Below are 24,890 nucleotides of genomic sequence, written 5' to 3'. Positions count from 1 at the left end.
TCTGATTCCGTTCCTTTGGAATTTGGGATTATCTGAACATGCTGGTCTGAAGTTTACCTTTGCTGGTCTGTGGGACAGAAAAGAGGGCAGGGAATTTATTTGCTAAATGATATAACAGTGTAAATAAAGGAGGTATTTATCAGCTGTCAGAGTCAAGGCCAACTAACTGTTTTAAAATCCTTATAAAACCACTTTAGCAGTGGTGTCTGCAGGGAAACAATGCATGTGCTAATTACAAATGATGCTTATCTACTTACTGAAGCACTTAAGAGATTCTCTAAGACAAACCCCACAGTTCATTTCCTCCTCGTCCTCCTCCCTTCTGTCCGCTGAGTAACTAGAGGTCCTTGAAAGCAATTAACATCCCATTTCTTTAAAAGCATTCTATGACTTTTCCCTCCGTCAGATTGGCTTTTTCTCCTCCTCTTCTAACTACCCTCCTTCGACCCCCGAAGTTCCCCCCATTCCCACACCAGATTGCATGTTCTGATGGGACAGTGGAGCAGCAGCTCTGACGCGTCCAGACCAAAGTATCCATCAGAGGGAGATTGGTTCAGGCAGTGTCTGAATCTGCGTGAGTGTCTACTACCTCCCACCCTTTCGTTCTCTGCAGAAAGTTCCATTTCTCTCTCTCCTTGGCTGGCAGGCAGGCTTTGCTGCTGTATACATAACTCTCTTCCTTTACTAGGCATCAAGAATGGTCATGATCACTCCTCCATGTGGCTTTTCTCATCTTCTCTCTCAAAGTTTCCCTGACTGTGCTGCGCTTCCTTCCAGTTGAGAATTCAGAGAGACCTTGGAGTCTCTGTTCGTTCACTTGTGATCAAGCCATCTCTTGGAGTCTAGGGTCTCATGGAAAATGTAGTTCTTGACTGCATGGACTTGTGTGTGTATCTCACTGGGCAATCCTCCTTCGATCCCTGATACATTCATGCTCTCTTTCCACACAGAAACTTAGCCTCATGATTCATAGGGTTAAGAAATTTCTATTTACTATTACTAATAATGGCTAACATTTATATAATATTTTAAGGTTTGCAAAGTGCTTTATACATGCTAATTCAATTGAGCCTCATAATAACCTTTATTATTATTTTCACTTTACAGAGGAAGAAATTGAGGCAGAAAGTCTTACCCAGCTGGTGAGTGACTGGAGGAGGATTCAAACTCAGATCTTAATACTGAGAATACTGAAAACAGGATTGTGAGCTCTTTGACAGCATGAAATCTAGTTATCTAAATTCTATACTCTATCACTTTGTGGCGGCTGTTCAGTCATTTCCAGTCCTACCTAGCTTTTTGTGACCCCATTTGAGATTTTCTTGGCAGAGATACTGGAGTGGTTTTCCATTTCCTTCTCCAGCTCATTTGACAGATAAGGAAACTGAGGCAAACAGAGTGAAATGATTCACCCAGGGTCACACAGGTAGTAAGTGTCTGAGGGCAGATAGGAACTCAGGAAGATGAATCTTCCTGACCTCAGGCACACCACTGTATGCACTTGGTTACCCAGTATACATCATTGCCTTTAGGGAAAGCACCTAAGACAACGCTTTGTCCTCAGTATGATGCCCAGTACATCCTAAGCAGTTAAACACTTTTTAAATGATCTACTCATTTGCATGACTGAAAAATCCTTACTCCCTTTTATCAAACCTCAGTGTCAGGCAGTATTTGATAAACACACTTAAAATGAGTCAGCAATGATAGGTAAGATCTAACATATCAGCTCTTCAGAGGCTTGGGGAATGGGGAGAAGAGAAAGAACCTTAAAGCTAGAGACATGCTTTTTTTTTTAGAAGAGTTTTGTTTGTCAACAATGCAGACATGAATGCTGGTTTAGGAAGGAGGGGTCTTCTGAGTATACCTGTAGGTCGGTGTCAAACACACCCCAGCTCTGTCTTCATAACATCTACATAACAAACACAGCTTTGGAGAATCTAATAGACTAACATAATAGATTAATTATAGGTTTATGACCAATCAGCCCTTTTATTTTAGAGATGAGGAAACCGAGGCCCAGGAAGGGCACATTATTTGCCTCAGGGTCACCCAGAGAGTAAATTGCAGAGCCAAAATTTGAACCCAAGATTCTAGATTGAATATTCGCCTTACTCTGTCATGCTGGTTGTCTCAGGTTCATCTTAAAGGTAAGTAGCTGTATTTCTGTAACTGTAGAAGAAGAGGTGATACAATGATTCATCTGTTCTATTCACTGGGGATTACTAAGAAAGCCCTTCAAAGGTGGGGTAGAATGGTGTTTTTCTGAATTCCCACTATACACAAGGACCTCAAGAGTCATAGATTATTGTAGTTAGAGACAGAAGCAGAACTAGGGTGAGGCAATCAGGGCTTTGTCCTCGGACCTCAACTTTTGAGAGGATGAGGTTTGGTTCTCTGGTCAGCTATCACTATCTCTTAGGGTCTTCTGTTGATTTGGGGCCATGTCTCTCCACATATTTGCTGTGATAGCTCCTTTTCCCTCCTCTGGCAATGGACCACTAGATTGGGGGTTCCCTTTGCCATTATGATTCTCTCCCAGGATCCATTGCATCAACCAGGGGTGGGCAGCCTGTGTTCTCAGGGCCACATGTGATCTTCTAGGACCTTGGGGACAGCCTTTGACTGAGTCCAAGTTTTACAGAACAAATTATTTTATTGAGGGGATGCCATCAACACCTGCCTCTTCCCCTTTCTCTGTGTCTCTCTCCTCTTAGGGCCTTTGTGGTTAGGGTAGAGGTATTGAGCATCTGGGGGAGAGCTGCCTCTGCTCCCAGGGCTGCCACCATGACCATGAAGACTGTATACCTCCTCATCAAAGAAGAAAAAAACCCTGAATTTGCCTTAGTGCAAGAATTGCTAGGTATATCTCTAACTATAGAGACCATTCAGTCCCTGAGTTCTTAACCTGGGGTTTGTGAACTTAAAAACAATTTTTTTTAATAGCTGTGTTATTGTTTAGTTATTTCAGTTGCGTCTGACTGTTCGTGACCCCATTTGGGGTTTTCTTTTCAAACATAGTGGAGGTTTGCCATTTCTTTCCAGCTCATTTTATAGATGAGGAAACTGAGGCAAACAGGGTTAAGTGACCTGCCCTGGGTCAAACAGTTAGTAAAGATATGAGGCTGGATTTGAACTCAGGTCTTCCTGACTCCAGGCCCCATGCTCTAGCCACTGTGCCACTTATCTTCCCCTACTGGCAATACCTGAGTCCTTTGGTCATGTATCTTGTCACACAGATGGGGCTTCTGAGAAGTTAATTGCCACTCTCACACAGTGAGTCATTGAAGGAGTCGAGTGAACCTTGGGTCCTGGCTCCTTCATTCAAAGCTTCATTCAGTCCATCACAATGGTTCCTTGTTAGTTGAGTAATTAGTGATGTGACTCCATAGTCGATGTTGACCAAGTGCTTTGACCCTCAAGAATATTATGTAAATGTGAGGGCTTATTATTCTCATTATCAAAACAAATGAGTCTTTGAGAAAAGGGGGAAATAGCTTCAGTCACCAGTCTTCAGAGGAACCTCCACACTGCCTCTGCCCCCATCAAGATGTACTCCAGGCTCTGAACCATCACTTAGCCATGTTCTTGACATGCATAGTCTTACCACTTTATAATGCTTTCATCAAGTTATGACTTATAGCAGATCCAGACAAGCCTGAGGAAAAACAGAGATTTATTCCTTTGGTGGAGCCCTTCCAAGCCAACAGAAGAGCAGGCACCAAAGACAACGTTGGGTATAATGGGAATGATTCTCCCTGTTTGATTTGGAAGGCCTTGTTGACCCCCAGTGAAAAAAAAGCCTGCCATCCAGAGAAGATGGTAAATTAGGATGAAAGATCACTAGAGAAAGGGAGCTGTGGTTAATTTTTCAGAAGGAAAAATAATAAAAAAATGAAGATAAAACATGCCAGGTCAAAATATAGTTGCCTATAAAAGCTTTCACAATAGAATAGTACTATAATATCATGAAGGCTGGTGTTGTGGAAAGAATGGTAGATTGAGAATCAAAGGTGTTGGGTCCAAATGCTGTGTTATTTTAATTAAGACTCTTAAATTTTCTGGGACTATTTCCTTGTAAAATAAAGAGACTTAGATGCTTTCTGAGGTCATCCCTTCTAACTTATCTATGATTTTATGAATGGAAAAATATCTCTGAAGACAAAAATTCCCAAGCCATTTGGCAATAAAATGAAATTGATCATTTCTCAATAGTTGGACCATTTTCTTCTTGTCTTTCTCAAATGTGATTAATCAATTCTGATAGGCCAGGCAACAGGAAATGACATTTATTAAAGAGCTTCATGGTGCAGAACTTAACATGGCGGGATCTTATTGAGTTCCTTAGCTCCTATACTCTTTGCCTTTTCCATACGGCTGAATTCCTGTAACTCTGCTTTTGCAGGAGAGAGGAAGATTAAATCTGTTAGAAATTATGCTTGTCACATGTTCATCTCACAACTTCTACCTTCTTCTAAAAGAACAAAAAGTCTCAGCATCCTAGGGTAGGCACACACACACACACACACACACACACACACACACACACACACACAAAATCAGCATCCATTGGAAGTCTCTGCAACTGGGTAGAGAAGGGAATGTTTTCTTTGAATTGAGGTGGACCTCTTTATAAATTTAAGCAGCTCTCCTAGAAAAGATGTTCTTTTGGGACTAGGTTCATATTTCACAATAAAACTCTACCTCCAAGAAAGCTCTGTGTTTTGGGATCTGCACAGAGATCAGGGGGAGAGTTTTGAGGGAAGATTGTCCACTGGACCTGAACTTTTGTGATGAAGTTTGGAAAAATATACTTTATACTCTGGAAAAAAAACCAAACTAAGGAAGGAGAGTCAGGATATTGAGTTATAGGTTGTGTCTAGACAAGACAAACACACACACAATAACCATAATAATCTAAAAATTGTGATATTGCTCATTAGAGAGGGAATATGGTTTAACAGACAACATGCTAGGGTGGAAGTGAGGACCACCTGGGTTTGAATCCCACCATGGATACTACTCAGTGACTTTAGCTAAGTCATTTAACCTCTCTTAAATTCACATTTTCTCTGTCTGGTTATGTTTTCCCTTTCTGGAAAATATTAGTGCCTACCTTATAGGGTTGTTGCGAGGATCAAATAAGCCAGTGTGTATAAGACACTTTGTAAGCCTTAAGCCACTTAACTGTGCAATGATGCTGACACGGAACTTTCTCTCCCTTCTACTTTTCTCCTCCTTCCTCCCCTCCCTCGCCCCAGCAGCTACCGTCTGCGGTGCTGGTAGGTCCAGGATTTCATAGAAAGGACCATATACTTGGAATCCATTTACCCACAGGGGTTCATGGTCTCTGACATAGGTATGCTGGGTTGTTTGGAAAGCTCAGAAGGTCTGGTCAAGGATGGAGTTATCGGTGATATGGAGTCCTCATTGCCAAGACCTGACAAAGACCATGAGAAACACCAAAATATGGTGGGTAGGGTACTAGACTTGATGTCAGGAAAATGAGTTAGAATGCTGTCTCAGATACTTACAAATTGTGTGACCTTTAAGCTCTTCCTGAAGGTGATAGGGAGCCACTGAAATTTATTGAATGGGAAGGTGACAGTGTCAGGTTCATAGTCAGTGTTTAATAAACGCTTGGTGACCATTGATTTTATACACACACACACATACATATACATACATACAATATATATATATATTATATATACTCTATATACATGCTCTATATACATACATACATACATACATACATATATATATATATACACATACATACATATACAGAGAGAGAGAGAGAAAATCTTCTCCTGTAGCGTAAGCTCCTTGAGGGCCAACACAAGCCCGTAGCACAATGTTTGGCACACAGTCAGCACTTAATAAATGCTTGTTGATTGATTAAACACACGCTGAAGTCTTGGATGATGTCAAGATTCAAAGGTCTTTGAGGCCATAAGCTGTAATTAATTTAACCTATTCCAAAATTCAGCAGATCTGCTCAGGGTATATAAGAACACTCATTTTATTATCAAAATTGTCCAGTAATTGTCCTCCAAACACATACAGCTGTTCCCACTTTGGGCACTGCGTTGGTACTGCCTAAAATGTCTTCCCTCCCGTTCTCCATTTAGCAAAATTCAACCCATCTTTTGAGACACATCTCTTCCTTGAGGGCTTCCTCAGCCAATATGCTCCCTCCCTCCTCCAAAATCTCCAACTAGTACAGTGGTGCCTCTCAGGCATTGAGCCTATGCTGGCCTGGATTGTGACGTCTCCATTTCTGATTGTACCTCGTCTTTCCGACTCTGAGATCTTTGAAGGCAGAGAATTATGGAATTTGACCTTGACAGTTATAGAAAGGACCTCGGCAGCCACGCAGCCCAACCTGTACAGTAGAGGAATCCCACCCACTACAACATGCCCACAAGTCGTCAGGTAGTGCTCAATAAAGAGCAGCCCGAAATGCAGCCCCAAAAGCCATCTAGTAAGCATTGCCCTCTGATAATCTAGGAAGACTTGAGTTCAGATCCCACCTGGGATTCATATTAGCTCTAAGTCTGTCTCAGCACCCCGTAAAATGGGTATTATTATTGCACCTGCCTCCCAGGATTGTTATGAGGATCCAATGAGACAGCATATGGAAAGCCCTTTGCAAACCTTGCAGCACTATAATGCTTTCATCACTAGTTATTATTAACTAGATGGGAAGGGAAAATTAACTTAAAGGAAGCATTGAGGCAGCAGAATCAAGTTAAGAACACATACCAGACCACTTAACAATTTTGTGGCTGAAATGAGGTTCTTTTTTTTCTTTCCTTTCTTTTTCTTTCTTTTTCTTTTTCTTCCTTCCTTCCTTCCTTCCTTCCTTCCTTCCTTCCTTCCTTCCTTCCTTCCTTCCTTCCTTCCTTTCTTTCTTTCTTTCTTTCTTTCTTTCTTTCTTTCTTTCTTTCTTTCTTTCTTTCTTTCTTTCTTTCTTTCTTTTTCTTTTTTTTCTTTCTCTCTTGTAATCCATTTCTTTTATTTTTAATGGCATTTTTATTTTTTCTACTTACATGTAAAAATAAATGTTAATATTCATTTAAAAATTTTGAGTTCCAAATTTTCTCCCTCTCTCTATCACCTCCCCTACAAGATAATAAGCAATTTGATATAGGTTATATATGTGCCATCATGTAAAACCTATTTCCATATTAGGCTGTGAGAGAAGAAACAGACCAAAAGAAAAAAAAAACATGAAAAAAATTAAGAAAGTGAAAATAATATGCTTTGATCTGCAATCAGACTCCATCCATTCTTTTTCTAGGTATGAGTAATTTTCCTTATGAGAACTTTGGAATTGTCTTGGATCATTGTATAGTTGGGAATGGCTAAGTCATTCATAGTTGGTTATCATACAATGTTGCTGCTTCTGTGACAACGTTCTCCTGGTTCTGTTCACTTTACTTATCATCAGATTATGTAAGTCTTTCGGAAGTTCACCTGCTTCTCATTTCTTATAGCACAATAATATTCAATTACATTAATACACCACAATTTGTTCAATCATTCCTTAATTGATGGGCATCTGCTCAATTTCCAATCCTTTGTTTGATCCCTCTTGGGTAAGGGGGGATGGAAAACCAGGAGAAAGTGTTAAGTGGAGAGTCAGACAACCTGTGATTAAATTCTAGCTCTGATATTATTTGTGTGACCTTGGGCAAATCAATTCAACTTTCTGGGCCTCAGTTTCCTCAACTGTCCAAAGAGGGGGTTGGACTATACAACCTATAAGCATCTTTCCAGTTCTAAATCTTTGGTGAAAGTCATAACCATGAATTGAACTTGAGAAAGGGTCCTTGGGAAAGGGTCCTTGTCCATAAATAGTTGCTATATTTTTGAAAATCATATGATTATCAATTTGGAGGTGACAGGAACTTTGGAATTCATCTGACCCAATCCTCTCATTTTATGGATGAGGAAACTGAGACCCTAAAAGGTCATAACTTGACCAAAGTAGGTTTTATAGTGTAGATTTGAATCTAGGTCCTCTGATCCAAAGTATAGAATCACATAATCATAAATCTAGAGTTAAAAGAGATCCCAGTTCACCTGCCCCTACCATTTTACAGATGAAGAAACTGAGACCCAGGAAAGTGAAGTGACTCTAGCGCTCTTTCAAATACAACCACATGAAGAGAAGGACGAGATCATGGTTTTCTGATTATTCCTACGATTTAAAAAAGGATAAAGTAGCAGTCCAGAGCCATAAGGAATCAGTGACATTTTCTGCATAATTACAGCATACATAATTAATGGTAACCTAGCCAAACCCTGCCCTAATTGCTAGCCCATTACTGTGAATGCCATGTGGTCAGAAACTCAGGAGCTGGCACAGCCATTAGGCACCACAACCAGATAAGTGCTTGGCGGGCATACCCTGTGGTGCGCAATCATGTCGCCCACTATGTCTCTGCCCTTTGGAGAAATCGTAGAGAAATTTGATGGATATTTACACAGAGCCAAAGCTTGCAAGGAAGCCACATGAAATATTCTAGAGATGAATAGTTCCATAACAGATGGGCACCTATGAATTAAGCCCAGCAGGCTGTCTTAATAAATGATGGCCCAGAGGGAAGGGTGGATATGTCCTCCTCTTGAAGGAGTTTAGACTCCAATGAGGTCTCCAAGGCTGCTGCACCCACCACGTGGCCTATGTGGCTTGGAGCAGAAAAAATGGACAGATTCCTATTTTCAAAAAGCATGAAAGCAAGAAGAAACTTTATGATTGATTTGATTGTGGTGACTGTTCCCCAGCCATTGCTTCAATCACAAAAGTATTCTGAAATTCTATGAGAGCAGAGAATGGAATTCTATGAGACATCATAGAGACAGAATGCATAGCTGGGGTCATGAGGCCTGTTGGATTATCTGTGTCCTGTGTTGGGCAGAGGTCATTTCAGAGGTCACTCCATGACCTTGAGTAGAGTCACAACCTCTCAGAGACTCCTTTCCTCATCTGTAAAAATGAATCAGTTGGGCTAGATGACCTTTGCAGTGCTAATCCTATGAGACCATGTCATTGACCTGCCTCAAAAACCATCTGTTACAACAAGACAAACATATTACCTCCATCCTGGGAAGAAGACGTGTCAGAGAGGAAAGGAAGGAGCCTTAGATATTTCTCTGGGCATGAGCCTCCTAGACAGAAATTAGCCCACCTGCACATGGTTTAGTGGAAAGATCAGGGAGTCAGAAGACCTGGGTTCAAATCCCTTCTCTGCCACTTATCACCCTAACGTGACCTAATTTATCTGGGTCTTGTTTTCCTCAGCTGTATAACTAGGAGGAAATTCCTGGTGGCTTCTGAGGTTCTTTCTGATTTTAAGTAGAGAGTATTAGATTTGCAATCAGAAAGTCCAGAGTTTGAATCTTTCCTTGGACACTTACTGGCTGTGTGATTCTGGGCAAACGATTCACTTCTCTCAGTCTCAGTTTCCTCAGATATAAAATGGGGATAGAAGGCTGTTTGAGGATCAAATGAAATAATAAATATAATATGTTATATATTGTATATATATACATATATAATATATTATATATAATATATAATTAAATAATATAGAAAGTGAAATAATATATGTGTGTCAATGTTAGTTATTATTATGATAATATTAAACAATATATCACAATATACAATATGACAAGAACATAATACAAGTAGAATATTGAATATTAATAAATATATTAAGATGTAATTATATAACAGAGCACAATAGAATCTTACATAATATTATCATGGTTTGCGAAGCACTTTATATATAATATAATAACATATTATATTTATGTATAATATATTGATATATAATGTGTAATATAATTTCATTTCATTCTCCAACAGCTCTGTGACATAATAACAATTATAATGAACACAATAATTGTAGTGATAGAAATAACAGCATATATGTTAAGTTAGATCACGCAGTGAATAAAATGATTGGACTTGGAATCAGGAGGATGCCTTGGACCCTGGGGAAGTCAACCTCTCTGTGTCTCAGTTTCTTCATCTGTAAAATGGGGATAATAATAGTACCTACCTCCCTGTGTTGTTGTGTGTAAAGCATTTTGCAAACCTTAAAAATGCTATGGAAATGCTAGCAATTAATAATTTTGCTATTATTATCTCAAATATAGACTACAGGTCTTCTTATCCTCATTTTACAGATGAGGAAACTAAGTCTCATAGGGCTAAACTGACTTTCCCTAGATGTTCCAGGTTCTTGTCTTACTACTCAACACAGCAGCTGCTTCTCGAATAAACAAGACCAGACGCTCAGGAGGGAGGATCTGGCTCATTCCTAAGCTGTGCTCAATGGGTCCCTTGACGATGCTTCAGCTTTTGCTTCTTCCCTTGGGTTTGAGGTTTGCCGCAACCCTCAGCCCCCATCTCCACCTCCTGGAGTGTGTATTTTTCCAGTGTGGGCAGGTGTTTGGAGCAGGTGCTATGGCAGGGAGATACGGAGGGGAGAGGGAGAAAAGAAAATCACACGGCAGGTGTGTTTGTTCATTTGCCTGCATTTCCAAACTGGGAATGTGAAGAAACCACTTGGGAACTGTCTATATACTGTTCTGGGAGGTTGTAATTGTATTTTCGGAAGTTCTCACTTCAGTCCCTTAACGATTTATAAGTAGGTTGGTTCCCATTCTACCGAAATCAATTGCGGCTCCTACTTGTTTGGATAGGTGGTCTTTGAGACTCATTGTGGCTGGAAAAGTCATCCCTGTGACCGACCTGGAGTTGAGTCTCTGGAACTTAGGCTGGCTTTTGGACAAAAATCTTACCAATTCAATCCAATATGCCTTGATTAGTAGTTCAAATCCCACTTCTATCACTTGGGCAAATCTTTTAACCTCTCTGAGCCTCAGTTTCCGCATCTATAAAATGGGAGGGGGAATTAGATTAGATGAAGTCCTAGGTCCCTTCCAGTTCTGGATCTGTGATCCTAGGATCTTGTGATTAAACACCTACTATGTGAAAGGCACGATGACACCATCACCCTCATCATCACTAGTCTATAGTACTTACTGTGTGCCAGACTCTATGCCAAACACTTTATAAATTTCATTCCATTTGATCCTCATAAGAACCCTGTGTGGTAGGTGGTGTTATTATTATGCCATTTTACATATGGGGAAACTGAGGCAGGTAGCCGTGAAGTGACTTGCTCAGGGTCCCACAGCTAGTGCATGTCTGAGGCTGAATTTGAACTCAGGTTTTAAATCTTGAAATCTGAAAGTGCTATATAAATGCTAGCTATCATTATTCATCATAATTTGAAGGACAGTATAGTAGATGGAGAGGTGACTTCCCAGTCTGGAAGACCTGGGTTCAGTTCCTGCTTCTTATTCGTTCTGCCTGCATGACCTTGATCAAGTCACTAACTCTCTTGGTGCCCCAGACAACCATCTAGGAGCATAAGTTGTAGAGAAAGGGGCTACTTGCACTGGTAGAGGGAATTGCCAGACCTGGAGTTTTCTGTGTCAATGAAATCACAAGGGACAGTTCCCATCCCTACCCTGCCTCTGATAACTACTTGAGTTATATCTTTTAGGGTCTCAATTTCCTGTATTGTGAAATAGCAGTGTCCAAGGATGGCCTCTGAGGTCCCTTCCAGATATAAGCTGATGACCTTTGATCCTAAAGCATTTGGAGGAACAGTATCTGGAGCTAGATGATGGTCTCAAGGGATGTAATTCTGGGAGTGGGGTGGCATAGGAGTCATCTGGTGAGACCACATAAGCAAGGACATTTTGCTAGAAGGATGCGGTCCTCAGTTTCCTCACAGAGAGATAGGGTTGTGTGTTCTTGTCAGGGGGATGGGTGGAGGTCTCCCACTGATTACATTGATAAACCTTCTTGTGGGAGTTAGCAATGAGGGAGGAGGAAGATGAAGAGGGGGAAGTAGGGGGGACAGGGAGGAGGCTGATGTTTGGATATTGCCTTGGTTACAGGAATCTCCTCCCCTTTGATCAGTGCCTGAAAACCTGCTTTTAATTTTTCCTTGGAAATAGGATTGAGCCATGTGGCCAACCAGGATTTATGTAGTCAGCTGTTTTGTTTTTTTTTTTTCTGAACATTGGCCCCATTGGAAGCTTCATGCTCATGTTTCTCAGCAATCTTCGGGCAGCAACATCCTCTCTATCAGGTGGATCTGGAATGACCCTCCTCCTCAGCTCTATCTACTGGAGTTTTATCTGTGTTTCAATGCCCAGATCATAAGGACTTCGTTGTTCACTTTGCCAGAAGTCATAAGATTATAGGATCAGGAAAAATCCCTTACAGTTATAGCTTTACAACCCTAAATTCCCATGGGACTGGGGACAGAATGAACAATTACACTTAGCACTTTGCCTTTTGGAGCCTTGGTTTCCCCCTTCATAAGATGGGACATTTGGACAACATAGCTGCTAAAATATTTCCAGCTTAACATCTTATGACTCTGTGGGTGCAGCCTTTGAGATTTCAGGGTTACCTAACCATGCTGAGATGGTTGAAGGGAAGTAACTACACTGACAAGAAGTCAAACCCTTCTTCTGACCCCAAATCCAGGATGATTTCCCCTTATTCTTTTCTAGACACATTTTCTTAACACTTTCCAAAGACCTTACCCAACAACCACTTAACATAGGGCATTAGTTACAGAGGATGATGATTCATGCCCTGGCCAGAAGTTAGCAATGGATGAGGTTCCTTCCAAATGGAGAATTCTAAGATAGGTGTATCCTAGGGAACTCCATGGGGGGTGATGGTATGGGAAGGAGCAATGGGGTTGGAAGAAAGAGCTCAGGTGACTTACTGTGACATGTGAGAAGGGTTGCCAGCTCAAGCAAAGCTTGGGAATGTGGCAAAGGTTTTGTATAATATTTAACATTCTTGAACCCAAGGGCAGCCCCATTTGGTGTTAAGTTAAATTCCAAGAATGCAATCAGAAGCCCCCCTCAGACCAGAAGAAAAGCCAGGTTTTCTGCCTGCGCACAGGAAGCTCTTTTAAAATAACCACATATCTGGAGTTTATTTTTAATTCTCCAAATAAGACATGATTGATCCTCAAGGACTAACCTTCAGAGATTTTTTTTTTTTTTACAGTGGGAGGCAGAGGGTGAGCTGGGGGCTGTGTAGGCCATTCAATATACACACCCTTGTGCATTGATGTGTTTGAAATACAAAACCCCAGCTTGCACATCCTAGGCACATATGTGATTAAACTTTGTTTCTTCCGGAATATGGAATTAGTGAAGAAGCACAGTATCCAGAAAGAGTGCTGGGGTTAGAGGAAAAGTCCATGCTCTTCCGTATGACCCTAAGCAAGTCACGTTCTTTGTCCAAGAGTCAGGTATTCCTCTTTAAAAAGAGAGATTTGGACAAGATGACCTCTTATCTCTTAATCTGACCCCTTGGGGCAGTTCAGCTAAGCTTTAGATTTGGGATTTTATATCCTGCACCCTTTGGGCAGTAAGTCTGTTGAAGCCTGTGAATATGTTGTTTGTTTTTTCAGTGCACAAGATAAAACACACAGGGCATCAAAAGAAACCAAATATATTGATATAAAAGTCATCATTTTTTAAGAAGCAAGTTCACAGCCTCCCCCAGGTTGAAAATCCCGTGGGATAGATGAAAGTTTCTCTTTATTTTAGCAAATCTTTTCTGAGATAACACAAATCACTAACTGGAAGTACTTTTATGCCATATAATCAAATGAGCAGTAGCTGGGTCATAGATTGAATCATACAACACTTTAATAGTAGCTATGATGATGAGATAATGGTAGTGGTGGTGGAGAGGCTGATCTCAGCTGTGGAGAGATAGCTGGATGCAGAGACAAGAAGATCTGAGTTCAAGTTCTGCCTGAAGGACCCTTAGAGGTATTCTAATATGACCTCATCATATTCCCAGTAAGGAAACTGAGGCCCAGAGAGGGCAGGGACAGTCAGGTAGTGTAGTAGCCAAAAAGCCAGACTTGGATTCAGGAAGATGGATCCTTCAGACACTTACTAAGTGTGTGACCCTGGTGAAGTTATAACCTCTGTCTTCCTCATTTTCCTTATCTGTAAAATGGGGATGGGAATAGTTTTGTGGATCAAATGAGATAAGAACTGTAAAGTGCTTAGCACAGTGTTCAGCAGCTGTTAATACTACTGTTGCTACTATTACTATCATCTGTAAAATGGGGCTAATACCAGCACTTACCTCATAGGGTTGGCTGAAGGACTGAATGATATTATATATGTGAATTGCTTTGCACACCTTAAGGCACTCTACGTAAAGTTAGTTATTATTGCCCAAAGTCACAGATATAAGTAATAATAGCAGTGTTGTTGTTTAGTTGTTTTTCCGTGGCGTCTGACTCTTCATGATCTCATTCAGGGTTTTCTTGGCAGAGATCCTGGAGTTGTTTGCCATTTCCTTCTTCAGATCATTTGACAGATGAGGAAACTGAGGCAAACAGGGTTATGTGACTTACCCAGGGTCACACAGCCAGGAAGTATGTGAGATCAGATTTAAACTCAGGTCCTCCTGACTCTATTTATTGCACCAAGTCACTAATCAATAGTAACAATTTAAATAGCACTTCATAGTACCTACAGGTAATTTATAACACGATGTAGCACACTTATAAGTAATACTACTAGCTGGCTTTTAAATAACACTTTATAGTAACTGTAAGTAATTTATAACACTATATAGTACAATTATAAATAATAACTAGTCTTTACATAGTGTTTTATAGTAGCTATACATATTATATAACACCATACTGTACAATTATAAGTAATGACAATAGGTAGACTTTACCCAACACTTTATAACAGTTATAAGTGATATGTAATGTTATATAGTACAATTATAAGCAATAATGACCGCACTTATGTAGCACTTTTATGTCTGCAAAGCTCTTTATAAATATGATCTCAGCTGCGTCTGTGTGAAATGGAGGCTAGTATCATCCTCGTTTTATAGTTCAAGAAACTGAGACGGATGGCAGTTAAGTGACCTCCCCAGGGCCATATGGCTAGTAAGGCAGATTTGAACTCAGGTCTTTTGCTTCTAGGCTCAGTCTCTGTCCACTGGGACACATAGCTGTAGGCACAGACTCTGAAACTGGGTCCTTTGTCTCCAAATCCAGTGCTCATTCTCACAGAACAAGTGATCCTTAACCCCCTCAGATATGGTAGGAGCACCCATTTAATTAAGTACATACCAATTCTATGCCATCAACAAGCCATTAATGAAGTTTATCTGTTCATTAAAACATGTTTCCCTAAACCGATCTGAACAAATGAATGAATGAATGTTGTATGAAACTTTAGGGCAAAAACTCTGTCTAATTTTCCCATCTCTCCTTTACTCCACACTCCACTGCCTTTCCATTTCAGTGTCTTACGTTCCCAAGAATCCAGATTGTTTTTCCATCTATTCCTATTGAGGAAGGGCACTCTCCCTTCCGAGCTTCCTTTCAACCCACACTCCTCTCCTCACCCTTTTTCACATTTCACAATGAGGCCTCCATTAAATATTCATCAAATGAATGAATGACCAGCCCTTAGCCCCTTTCCTATAACTGAATCCAATTGAAAATCGTAAAACTATTCTTTTAAAAACAACAACAAAGGGAGTTTCTCCATCAAGAACAGGTCTTGTTCCAAAACTTTGTTCTTAAGTCAGTTTTTTTGTAAGTTTCCAATCCCATTTCTACATAGAACTGGCCTTAGTCATTCTGTGGAGGTTCCCAGGCCAACCCACAAAAGTAGCTTACTGCATTGAGCATGTCCAACACTGTAGAATACAATCACCCCATAGTTCACAGATCATAAAATCGTAGGGTCAGAAGAAACCTCTGTGCTGGGTACACAGCAGCTATTTGGACATGTTGATGACTATCATGTTGAAAATACAAACAACCCAGAGCCAGGGTATCTCTCCTTTGAAGACTTCCCATGATGTGACACACTTTTAGTCTGGCTTAGATTTATCAGGCAAACCAAAAAGTCTCACCAGACTCAACAACCAATAATATCCATTAAGCACCTAATTATATATACAGTGCCATGGTGTGTGTTCATCCTTCGTTGCTAAATTAGACCGTGCCATCAGAGAAATGATGACATGACTTGTATTTGACTTTGTTTTGAGTGAGGGAAGGTTGTACAGGTCACCAGCCTCACTTCTCCTCCAGAGCCATCTGAATCCAGTGACCAGCTATTCATCAGGATGACTGGAGATGACCCAGGATGAGGAAATTGGGGTTAAGTGACTTGCCTAAGGTCATACAGCTAGTGAGTGTCAAGTGTCTGAGGTGAGATTTGAACTTAGGTCCTCCTGACTCCTGCTCTATCCACTGCACCACCTAGCTGCCCCAATGCCATGGTAGATATGGAAGATTATTATAAGCTCTCTCAGCCTCAGTTCTTCCATTTGCAAAAAAAGTAACAATATTAAGACCTACTTCACAGGGCTGCTGTGAGGATGAAATGGAATAAGAAACATAAAAAGCATCTTATCAATGCTAGCTATAATGATGATTATGGTAATGGAGAAGTAGATTACAGCATGCAATAGGTACCTGAGGCAGAGACAGGATGCTTTGGGTTTGAGCCCTGCCTTTGACCCATATTAGTTGTATAACCCTGGGCAAATCATTGAATCTTTCAGTATCCCCACACAACTCTCTTAAGACCAAGGTGCATTGCTGTTTCTGATCTGCATTGGTAGAGAGATTTTTTTTATCCTTTCTTCAATCCCCTCCAATTCCTTTATACTAGAGGTTCCCAAACTTACTTGGTCTACTGCCTCCTTTAAAAAAAATAATTCAGAACCACTGTATAAATCAACTCTTTTTTTTTTAACACTTTAACAGGTGTTTTTTATTAGAAATTTTCATCATTTCAAAAAAATATACATTTTTTAAAAATAATGTATCTTAAATTTATTGTAACTTTGGTGGGTTTTTTCCTGCATTGAAATTTTGATGACATAATATTACATCATATAATTATATGGTACTGTATTGTAAACAAGTCATTACATGCACATATTCCTGTCGATGCATGCTGAACTTCCCTACAATGTGCAACATGCTTGCCTGCCAACACTTGCTTGTTAAGGCCTGTTGAGGGACTTAACCACTGATTGGTTATAACTTGCATTTTGTGTGTTTACTTGGAAAATGATATAATCACTGTGAATTTAACTCTGTTACACAACAGATGAAACATGTATGAATGGTTTTTCAAAGTTTTCTTCTCTTTTTTCCTTATGCTTCCACTGTTCCCTTATTTTTGTTCAATGTCCCCCAATTGCTACTACTGCCCCCTCCCTCAGATCGTTCCAGTGCCCTGCAAGGGTGGTATCACCCACTTTAAGAATCTATGCCTTGTGTCAATAAAATCAGAGGTCTAAATAAAATGATGGTGATGATGGTAATGACAGCACTCTTTCTGGGCTTATTCTCCCAACTCCTATTTCCCCTGGCAAATTGGATCCCTAGAAGGCAACTGACTTATTCCTCTGGGGTAACCCTGATGTGTTGGGGTTTTTAATACTATATCTCCTGAGCCCCTATCTAGTATGTTCTCCATTAGCAATCAACTCTGTTGGCTTTTAGAAAAGGGATTTGCTAGGAAGTTTTAACAAGAATGGTAGTTACAAAGCATTTCCCATCCTCCACTGCTGAAGCACTTTTCCTTTACACACCTAAAGTCACTTGGGAGAGTGGGTCCAGTCTTTAGGTACAATCACAGTGAGGCATAGATATAAAGAACATGTTTGGGTAAGGGGCATCTCTTGATTTCTGGGCCTGGAGATTTTAAAATGTGAGTCATCATCATTCTCATCATTATTTTTGGGAAGAGGGAGCTGGTGAATGGAAGGTATATCCACAGACAATGCTCACATTGGTCTTTTCCAGTGGGTTATGGAGCAGTTTACAGCACTTCTGACTCATTTACCACCAGAAAAGAGTAAGAGATTCCAGGTTGTCTCTTCAGTATGCAAACTCAGCTCTGGTTTAGCATCATCCATGTCACCATTTTTTTATGACTCTGTAGCCTGTTAGAAAACTTCTCATCATCACACAGTACCAGCCTCTCAGCCATGTATGACTAGAAACTTAACTTCCAAATTCCCATGTTTTGGATAGGAACCAGGCAAAGATTATCTGAGTATGTTCATTACCCACTAGAAAAGGCCAATCTTAGCAAAGTCTAGGGACCCTCCTCCTAGTAATAATGATGACGATGATGATTCATATTTTTTATAGCTCATTAAGGCTTTAAAAGCTCTTCTCTCACAATAACCCTATAAGGTAGGCAATGCAAGAATGATTTTAGATATGGAAACAGAGGGGCAGAGAGATGCAGTTACTTAACAAGGATCACGCAGCAAGGAAGTATCAGAGAAAAACATAAAGGGATGATTCAATCTTTTCTCGAAGTGATCTGACAATCAAACGGGGAAGCTTGCTGTGGATTCTAGAACAGATTGTTGGAATCATTCATTTTTTAAAAAATAATAACGTATGGCATATTAAGAATTCCTAGTGAAGTGAAACAAGTATCATTTATCCCCATTTTGCAGATAATGGTATGGAGGCTCTTATTGGTTAAATGGTCTGTCCATGAGTACACATTCAGTAAATGTTTGAGGTAAGATCTGAACTGAGGTTCTTTGAGGCCTCAGGTCAAGGGCTACATCCACTATGCCACATGTCAATCAACCAACCAGAATTTATTAAGCATTTATTACCTGCCAGGCACTGTGCTATGTGTTGGGGATGCAAAGAAAGACATGGTGCCTGACCTCAAGGAGACAATACGAAAACAACTATGTACATACAAGGTATACACAGTGTATGTAAAAGATAACACAGTGCCTGGTACGTAGTGTTTATTGAATTAAATTAAATTAGCGGCAAGGTGTAGGTTGGGAGGAGAACGGGAGAAGCATCCTGCAAAAAGGTAGGCTTTGAGTAGAGTTTTGAAGGAAGCCAGGAAAGAGGAGGGAGAGAGTTCCAGGTATGGGGGGCAATCAATAACACACTCAATCAGGAGCTGGGGTTTCTTATGCTAAGAACAGTGAGAAGACCAGTGTCAGTGAATAATGAAATAGTTGAAATTATGGATAATGGAATTTGAGATGATTTGAGAAAATTTGAGATGATGCATAGTGGAATTTGAGATGAAGGTGCAAGACGACTGGAAAGATAGAAAGGCACTAGGTCGTAAAGGACTTCATAAGTCAGACAGGATTTTATGTTTGATCCTAGAAGGAATAGGGAACCAGGGGACTTTAATGAGCAAGTAGGTTATGGTGAAATGTGAAGTTTAGGGAGATCACTTTGGTAGCTGAGTGGAACAAGGACACTCTGGAAGCAGGGAGACCCACCCAGAATCCAGGCATGAATGATGAGGCTCTGTGCCAGGACAGAGGCTGTGTGAGTGGGTAGATACTCACACAATGATGGGGAGGGGGCTGTGGGGGGGGGGATGGAGGATAGATGCTGAGAAGATAGAGATGATGCTTTGTAAGACAAATGACATCATCTCCCATTTCTCGGTCAGTGTGGAATTGAAAGCCAGCATGCCCACAACTAACGGACTAAAGCCAATTACAGTGTTACAGGTATGAACCTATTTTACTTGTCAGGCCAGAGCAGTCAACAAGAGGGGCTGCTCACATTTGGCCATTATGGAGCCTTTCTTTGGCTAAATTAAATCCAACGCAGTCTTCCTTTGTAAGCATCAGCTATGACCAACAGAACAGAGAGTGCTGGTCCATGATGTGGACTTATAAAGGCAATGGGCTTTTTACTGGGCAGCTTAACTCAGCTGGCATACTTGATGAAGCACTGACTCCCTCTTAAAACTGTGTCACCCCAGGATTCTCCAAGATCATCCAACCGGTTCTTATTTGACAGTAATTATGCTGTACTAAAGATTTGGTCTGACCTCACCAGGAGGGACTCATAAGGATACAGATTTAGAACTGAAAGGGAAAACTCAGAGGCTACCTAGCTGCACCCTCTCCTTTTCCAGATGAGGAAACTGAGGCAAGAGACATCAAAAGACTTGTCCAAAGTCACACAGGCTGTAAGGGGCTAGCCTGGCTTTGAACTAACCTCCTGGGATCTAAAATTCACTGTGTGTACAGTTGCAACAGGATAGAATCACTTCCTCTCATTTCTCTGGGTCTCAGTTTTCTCATTTGTAAACAATAATGCCTACTTTACAGGACTGTTGTGAGGATTAAGTGATTTAGATACGTACAGTGCTTTGCATTGAAGATAATCAAACTGAATACTAGCTATCCTCCTCCTCCTCCTCCTCCCCCCCTCCTCCTCCCTCTCCTCCTTCTCCCTCCTCCTCCTCCTCATACAGCACTTCAGTGCTTCCAATCTATATTACACATGTTTATTTTATTTGGTCTTCAGAAAGCTGAGTCTGAGAAAGGCTAAATGACTTTCCTTGTGTCATTGCATGTCAAAGGTGAGACTTAAACTCTGGTCTTCCTGAGTTACGTAGTACTTTATAGTTTCATAGCATAGGATTATAGACCTAAAGGTGGAAGGAGCCTCAGGGACCACATAATTTTACCCCTTTTATATATGGGTACACTGAGGCACAAGGGAGGTTAATTGACTTGACTAAAGTCACAAAGGCATGAAAAGTTGAATATGAATCCAAGTCTTTTGACTTCAACTTTCGTATTCATTGCACTGAACCATGGTGCTTTCCCTGTGTTCTGGTTTCACTGTTGTACTATTGTGTTGAAAACCATGTTGCTGCCAGGCTTAATGGATGCGGTATTTTGGGGGAAGAGTGATAATCAAACCCCTTCCCTGACCTTCACAGAACAAAGGTCAACAGCAAGTGATTGGGTTGCCATAGCTTTGAGCAAACCAACAAATCCATTGAATAAATATGTGTTTGACAGCAAGAACAGGTTTTTTGGTTTTTCCCACTGATGACAATAGAGGCAGTGCAAATATTGACAGGTGGGTCCAAGGCCAGGTTTACTTTCCTGAGAACCAGGAGTCAGGTCAATGGGCCAGGTAGAGAAGGATTTGGCTTAGAAATTCTAATTCTGTCCACTCCTTGCTTGGTTGCCCAAGTTGACACTGTCTAGGTCAATTAGGTGAGTGTGTGATAAATATGGCAGCTAGACAGCCAGGGTCAGATTTATGGGCCGCAGTCTTCCCTCATGGATAGAGCTTCATGGATTGGGAGTTAGAAGACACCTGGTGGAAAGGTTTGGATGGCAGAAGACCTGAATGTAAATTCTGCTTCTCTTATTTACTATCTACATCACACTGGGCAAATCAGTTCCTTTTTCTGCGCTCAGTTTCCTGGCCTTTGAATTAAGTATCCCTTCCAGCTATGACTCTACACCTTGGCAGAGACAATCTTTCAATATTGCATTCAATTCTCTGAGGTCAGTTATCAAGGGGTTGCTGTATCCCACACCAATAAAGTCATAGGTACAGACAAAAAGTGTAGCTAGGTGGTGCAGCGGAAAGAGTGTCAGGCCTGGAGTCAGAGAGATCTGAGTTCAAATCTGGTCTTAGACACTTCCTAGCTGTGTTACCCTGGGCAAATCTCTTCAGCCTGTTTTCCTCAGTTTCCTCATCTGTAAAATAAACTGAAGAAGGAAATGGCAAACCAGTCCAGTATCTTTGCCAAGAAAACCCCAGATGGGGTCACAAAGAGCTGGATATAACTGAAACAACTGAACAACAAAACAGACAAAAAATGCTAACAGGCAATTATTATTATAATTTTAAAGCATTTTAAAGTTCACAAAGAATTTCCTCCACAGCAATTCCTTCCTTCCTTCCTTCCTTCCTTCCTTCTTTCCTTCCTTCCTTCCTTCCTTCCTTCCTTCCTTCCTTCCTTCCTTCCTTCCTTCCTTCCTTCCTTCCTTCCTTCCTTCCTTCCTTTTCCCAAAACCTTAAACCCAGTGCACTCTGAAGCCCATAGGTTGGACAGCAAGAGCTCCCTGCCCAAGCTCCACTTCATGACTGCCTTAGAGTGCATATCAAGAGTAACAGTTTCTCTTTCCCTCCCAGTCTGATTTAGTTATTTTTTTTTCATTTGCTCATTAAAAGGACCATTCTCTGACTACTTCTTAAAGAGGCTTATTCCCTCAATGGGCATTACCTCCCTTGAAGTGAGCATGCCAAAAGACCTAGCCTAAAAAGTCCAAGGTCTCCCATTGCATCCTGGGCCATCTCTAGTTATCCTGATGAATATCTGGTCACTGGATCCAGATGGCTCAGGAGGAGAAAGTGAGGCTGGTGACCTTGCACAGCCCTCCCTCACTCAAAACAAAGTCAAGTGCAAGTCATGTTATCATTCTCTGATGTCATGGTCCCCTTCAAAAACGAAGGACGAACACAATAAAATATTATCCACATTTTTACAGAGAAGGAAACTGAGGCACAAAGACAAAGAGCTTTGGCACCAGAGTCAGAAGACTCAGATGAAAAGCCTGTTTCTGATACACTCTAGGAAATGCACTTAACATTCTTGGACCTTCCTGTTCTCCTCTATAAGATGAGGGCTTTGGATTAGACAGCCCTTCTGGCTCTCAATCTATGTTCCTATATGTGACCTTGGATAAGTCACTTCCCTTTCTCCTCTATAAAAAAAAATTGGATTAGGTAGCCCCTCCTTTCAGCTCTCAGTTTATAGTCCTATGACTAAGTCACATTTATATAGAACTTAAAGCTTGAATACATAGTCTACTAACCACCCCACCCCCCCGCCCCTACATGTTCTCTTCACCTGAATTACTTTCCAACTTTACCTCTCTCATCCTGTTCTGGTAGAGTTGGTTTTTTTAAGTGAGTGCAGAATTTCACATGTATCCCCATTTTATTTTATTAGATTTGGCTCATCATTCTGACCTGTCTGAATCTGTTTGAATCATGAATATGTCATCCAGCATGTCGGCTTCTCATTCCAGCTTCCTGTCATCTGCAAAGTTGGTCAACATGTTATCTACGCCATCGTCCAAGTTGTTGATCACCATGTTGAACAATTCAAGGCCAAAGACAAGACCCTTTGGGGTATTCGACTAGAGACCTCCCTGGAATTTGACACTGGCCCAGCAATGCCTATTCTTTGGGTCTTGTCACTCAACTACTTCTGAATCCAGCTTCATGTTCTCCCCCTGGACCATATTACTCCATCTTCCCCATGAGGATGTCACGAATCACTTAACCTAGGCTCCTCAAAGCATTAGTCACCTTTAAAAAAAAAAATTGTCTCACTCATTTGACTGTTGGGTCCTTGAAAGGAACAACTATGATTTCAGTTTCTTTGGATCCCCTGCACGTAACAAACTCTTCAATCCAGTGCCATTGGCTTCCTGGCTCTTCCATGAACAAAACATTCCATCTCTCGTCTCTGGGCATTGTCACTGGCCATCCCCCATACCTGGAATGTTCTCCCTCTCCATTGCCTCTACTGACCTCCCTGGTGTTTTTTGACATCTGAGTTAAAATCCTACCTCCCATGGGAGACCTTTTCCAACTCCTCTTAATTCCAGTGCCTTCTCTCAGTGAATTTTTACCTATTTATCCCATATATAGTTTGCTTTGTATATGTTTGTTTGCATGTCGTCTCCCCCATTAGACTGGGAGCTCCTTAAGGGCAGGAATTATCTTCTGTATCTTTTTGTATCCTCAGTGATCAGCAAAGTGTTTGGCACATAGTAGGTGCTCAAGGTGTATTTACTGAATTGCATCTAACCCATAGTAGGACTGCATTAGTGGTTTTTAGTGTCACCGATGAAGGCAACCGTTACTAAAGAAGTCCATGGAAAAGATGACCTAGACTGGGCCATGCTAGCTATGGCCCTCCATGTGAGAGAAGGGTTATTTTAGTTCAGGCTGGCCCTAGAGGGCACACCTAGGACCACTGGGAGGAAATTGGCTCAAGAAACCTCAATTCAATTCACTAACATTTATGAAGTGCTTACTGTATGCAAGGCACTGTGCTGTGTGTAGAGGAGACGGAGACAAAAACAAAACACCTCCTTTCAAATAACTTACATTCTACCAGAGCAAGGGGGAAAAGCCTCCCCAAATTAGAGCTGTCAGGCTTTGGCATAGAGTGATATAAGAGCCAATGAATTCTGTATCATTAGAGATATTCAGACTGGGATTGGATGACTAGTTTTCAAGGAAATTGGGAATTAGGATCCTTGCATGGGGTTGACAGATGACTTCGAAGGTCCCTTTCAGCTCCAAGAGTCCTATCCTTTAAATGCTAAGTAAAAAGAATTTCAAATGAAAGGAAATTTTATGAGCTGAAAACTATTGTTCTAATGATTATTAATAAAGAAAACACAGACTGAGTGAAAGTCTTGCCATAGAACTGCCCGTCTCCCAGTGTGCTATTTTTTAAAATGATGGTCTCATATATACCAAACCATTTACAGCGCATTTTTTGTGGTTAAAAAGAAGACTGGCAACAAAGTAGATGCCCTCCATTAGGGAAGGATTAAAGAAATTGTTTACTTACTAGCTGGGTGACTCTGGGCAAGTAACTTAACCCTGTTTGCCTCAGTTTCTGTTAAAAGAGTTGGAGAAGGAAATGACAAACCACTCCAGCATCTTTGCCAAGAAAACCTCAAATGGGGTCACCAAGAGTCAGGCAGGACTGAAACGAATCAACAACAAAAATAAATTGTGGTACTTGAAAGGAATGGGATGATACAATTCAAAGTAACTTAAGTCCTGGTTTCTGCTTTCAAGAACCCAACAGAGATTTCAGAGAAGCACGGAGTGAAGTAAGTAGAATTAGGGGAAAAAAGCCCTACCAATATGTAAATGGGAAGAATGTTTAAAAAA

General features: G+C 40.9%; 1 long non-coding RNA gene across 1 annotated transcript; it reads left to right on the top strand.

The window, feature by feature from the left end:
• Positions 1-1,105: 1,105 nt before the first annotated feature.
• On the top strand, positions 1,106-24,414 carry LOC140531544 (uncharacterized). Its single transcript, XR_011976367.1, has 2 exons — positions 1,106-1,142; positions 23,000-24,414. It is a non-coding gene; the product is annotated as an uncharacterized lncRNA (long non-coding RNA).
• The last annotated feature ends 476 nt before the right edge of the window (positions 24,415-24,890 follow it).

Source organism: Notamacropus eugenii, chromosome 3, assembly GCF_028372415.1.
Source record: "Notamacropus eugenii isolate mMacEug1 chromosome 3, mMacEug1.pri_v2, whole genome shotgun sequence".
Taxonomy (NCBI): Eukaryota; Metazoa; Chordata; class Mammalia; order Diprotodontia; family Macropodidae; genus Notamacropus; species Notamacropus eugenii.
This window is presented reverse-complemented; position numbering and strand designations above follow the sequence as displayed.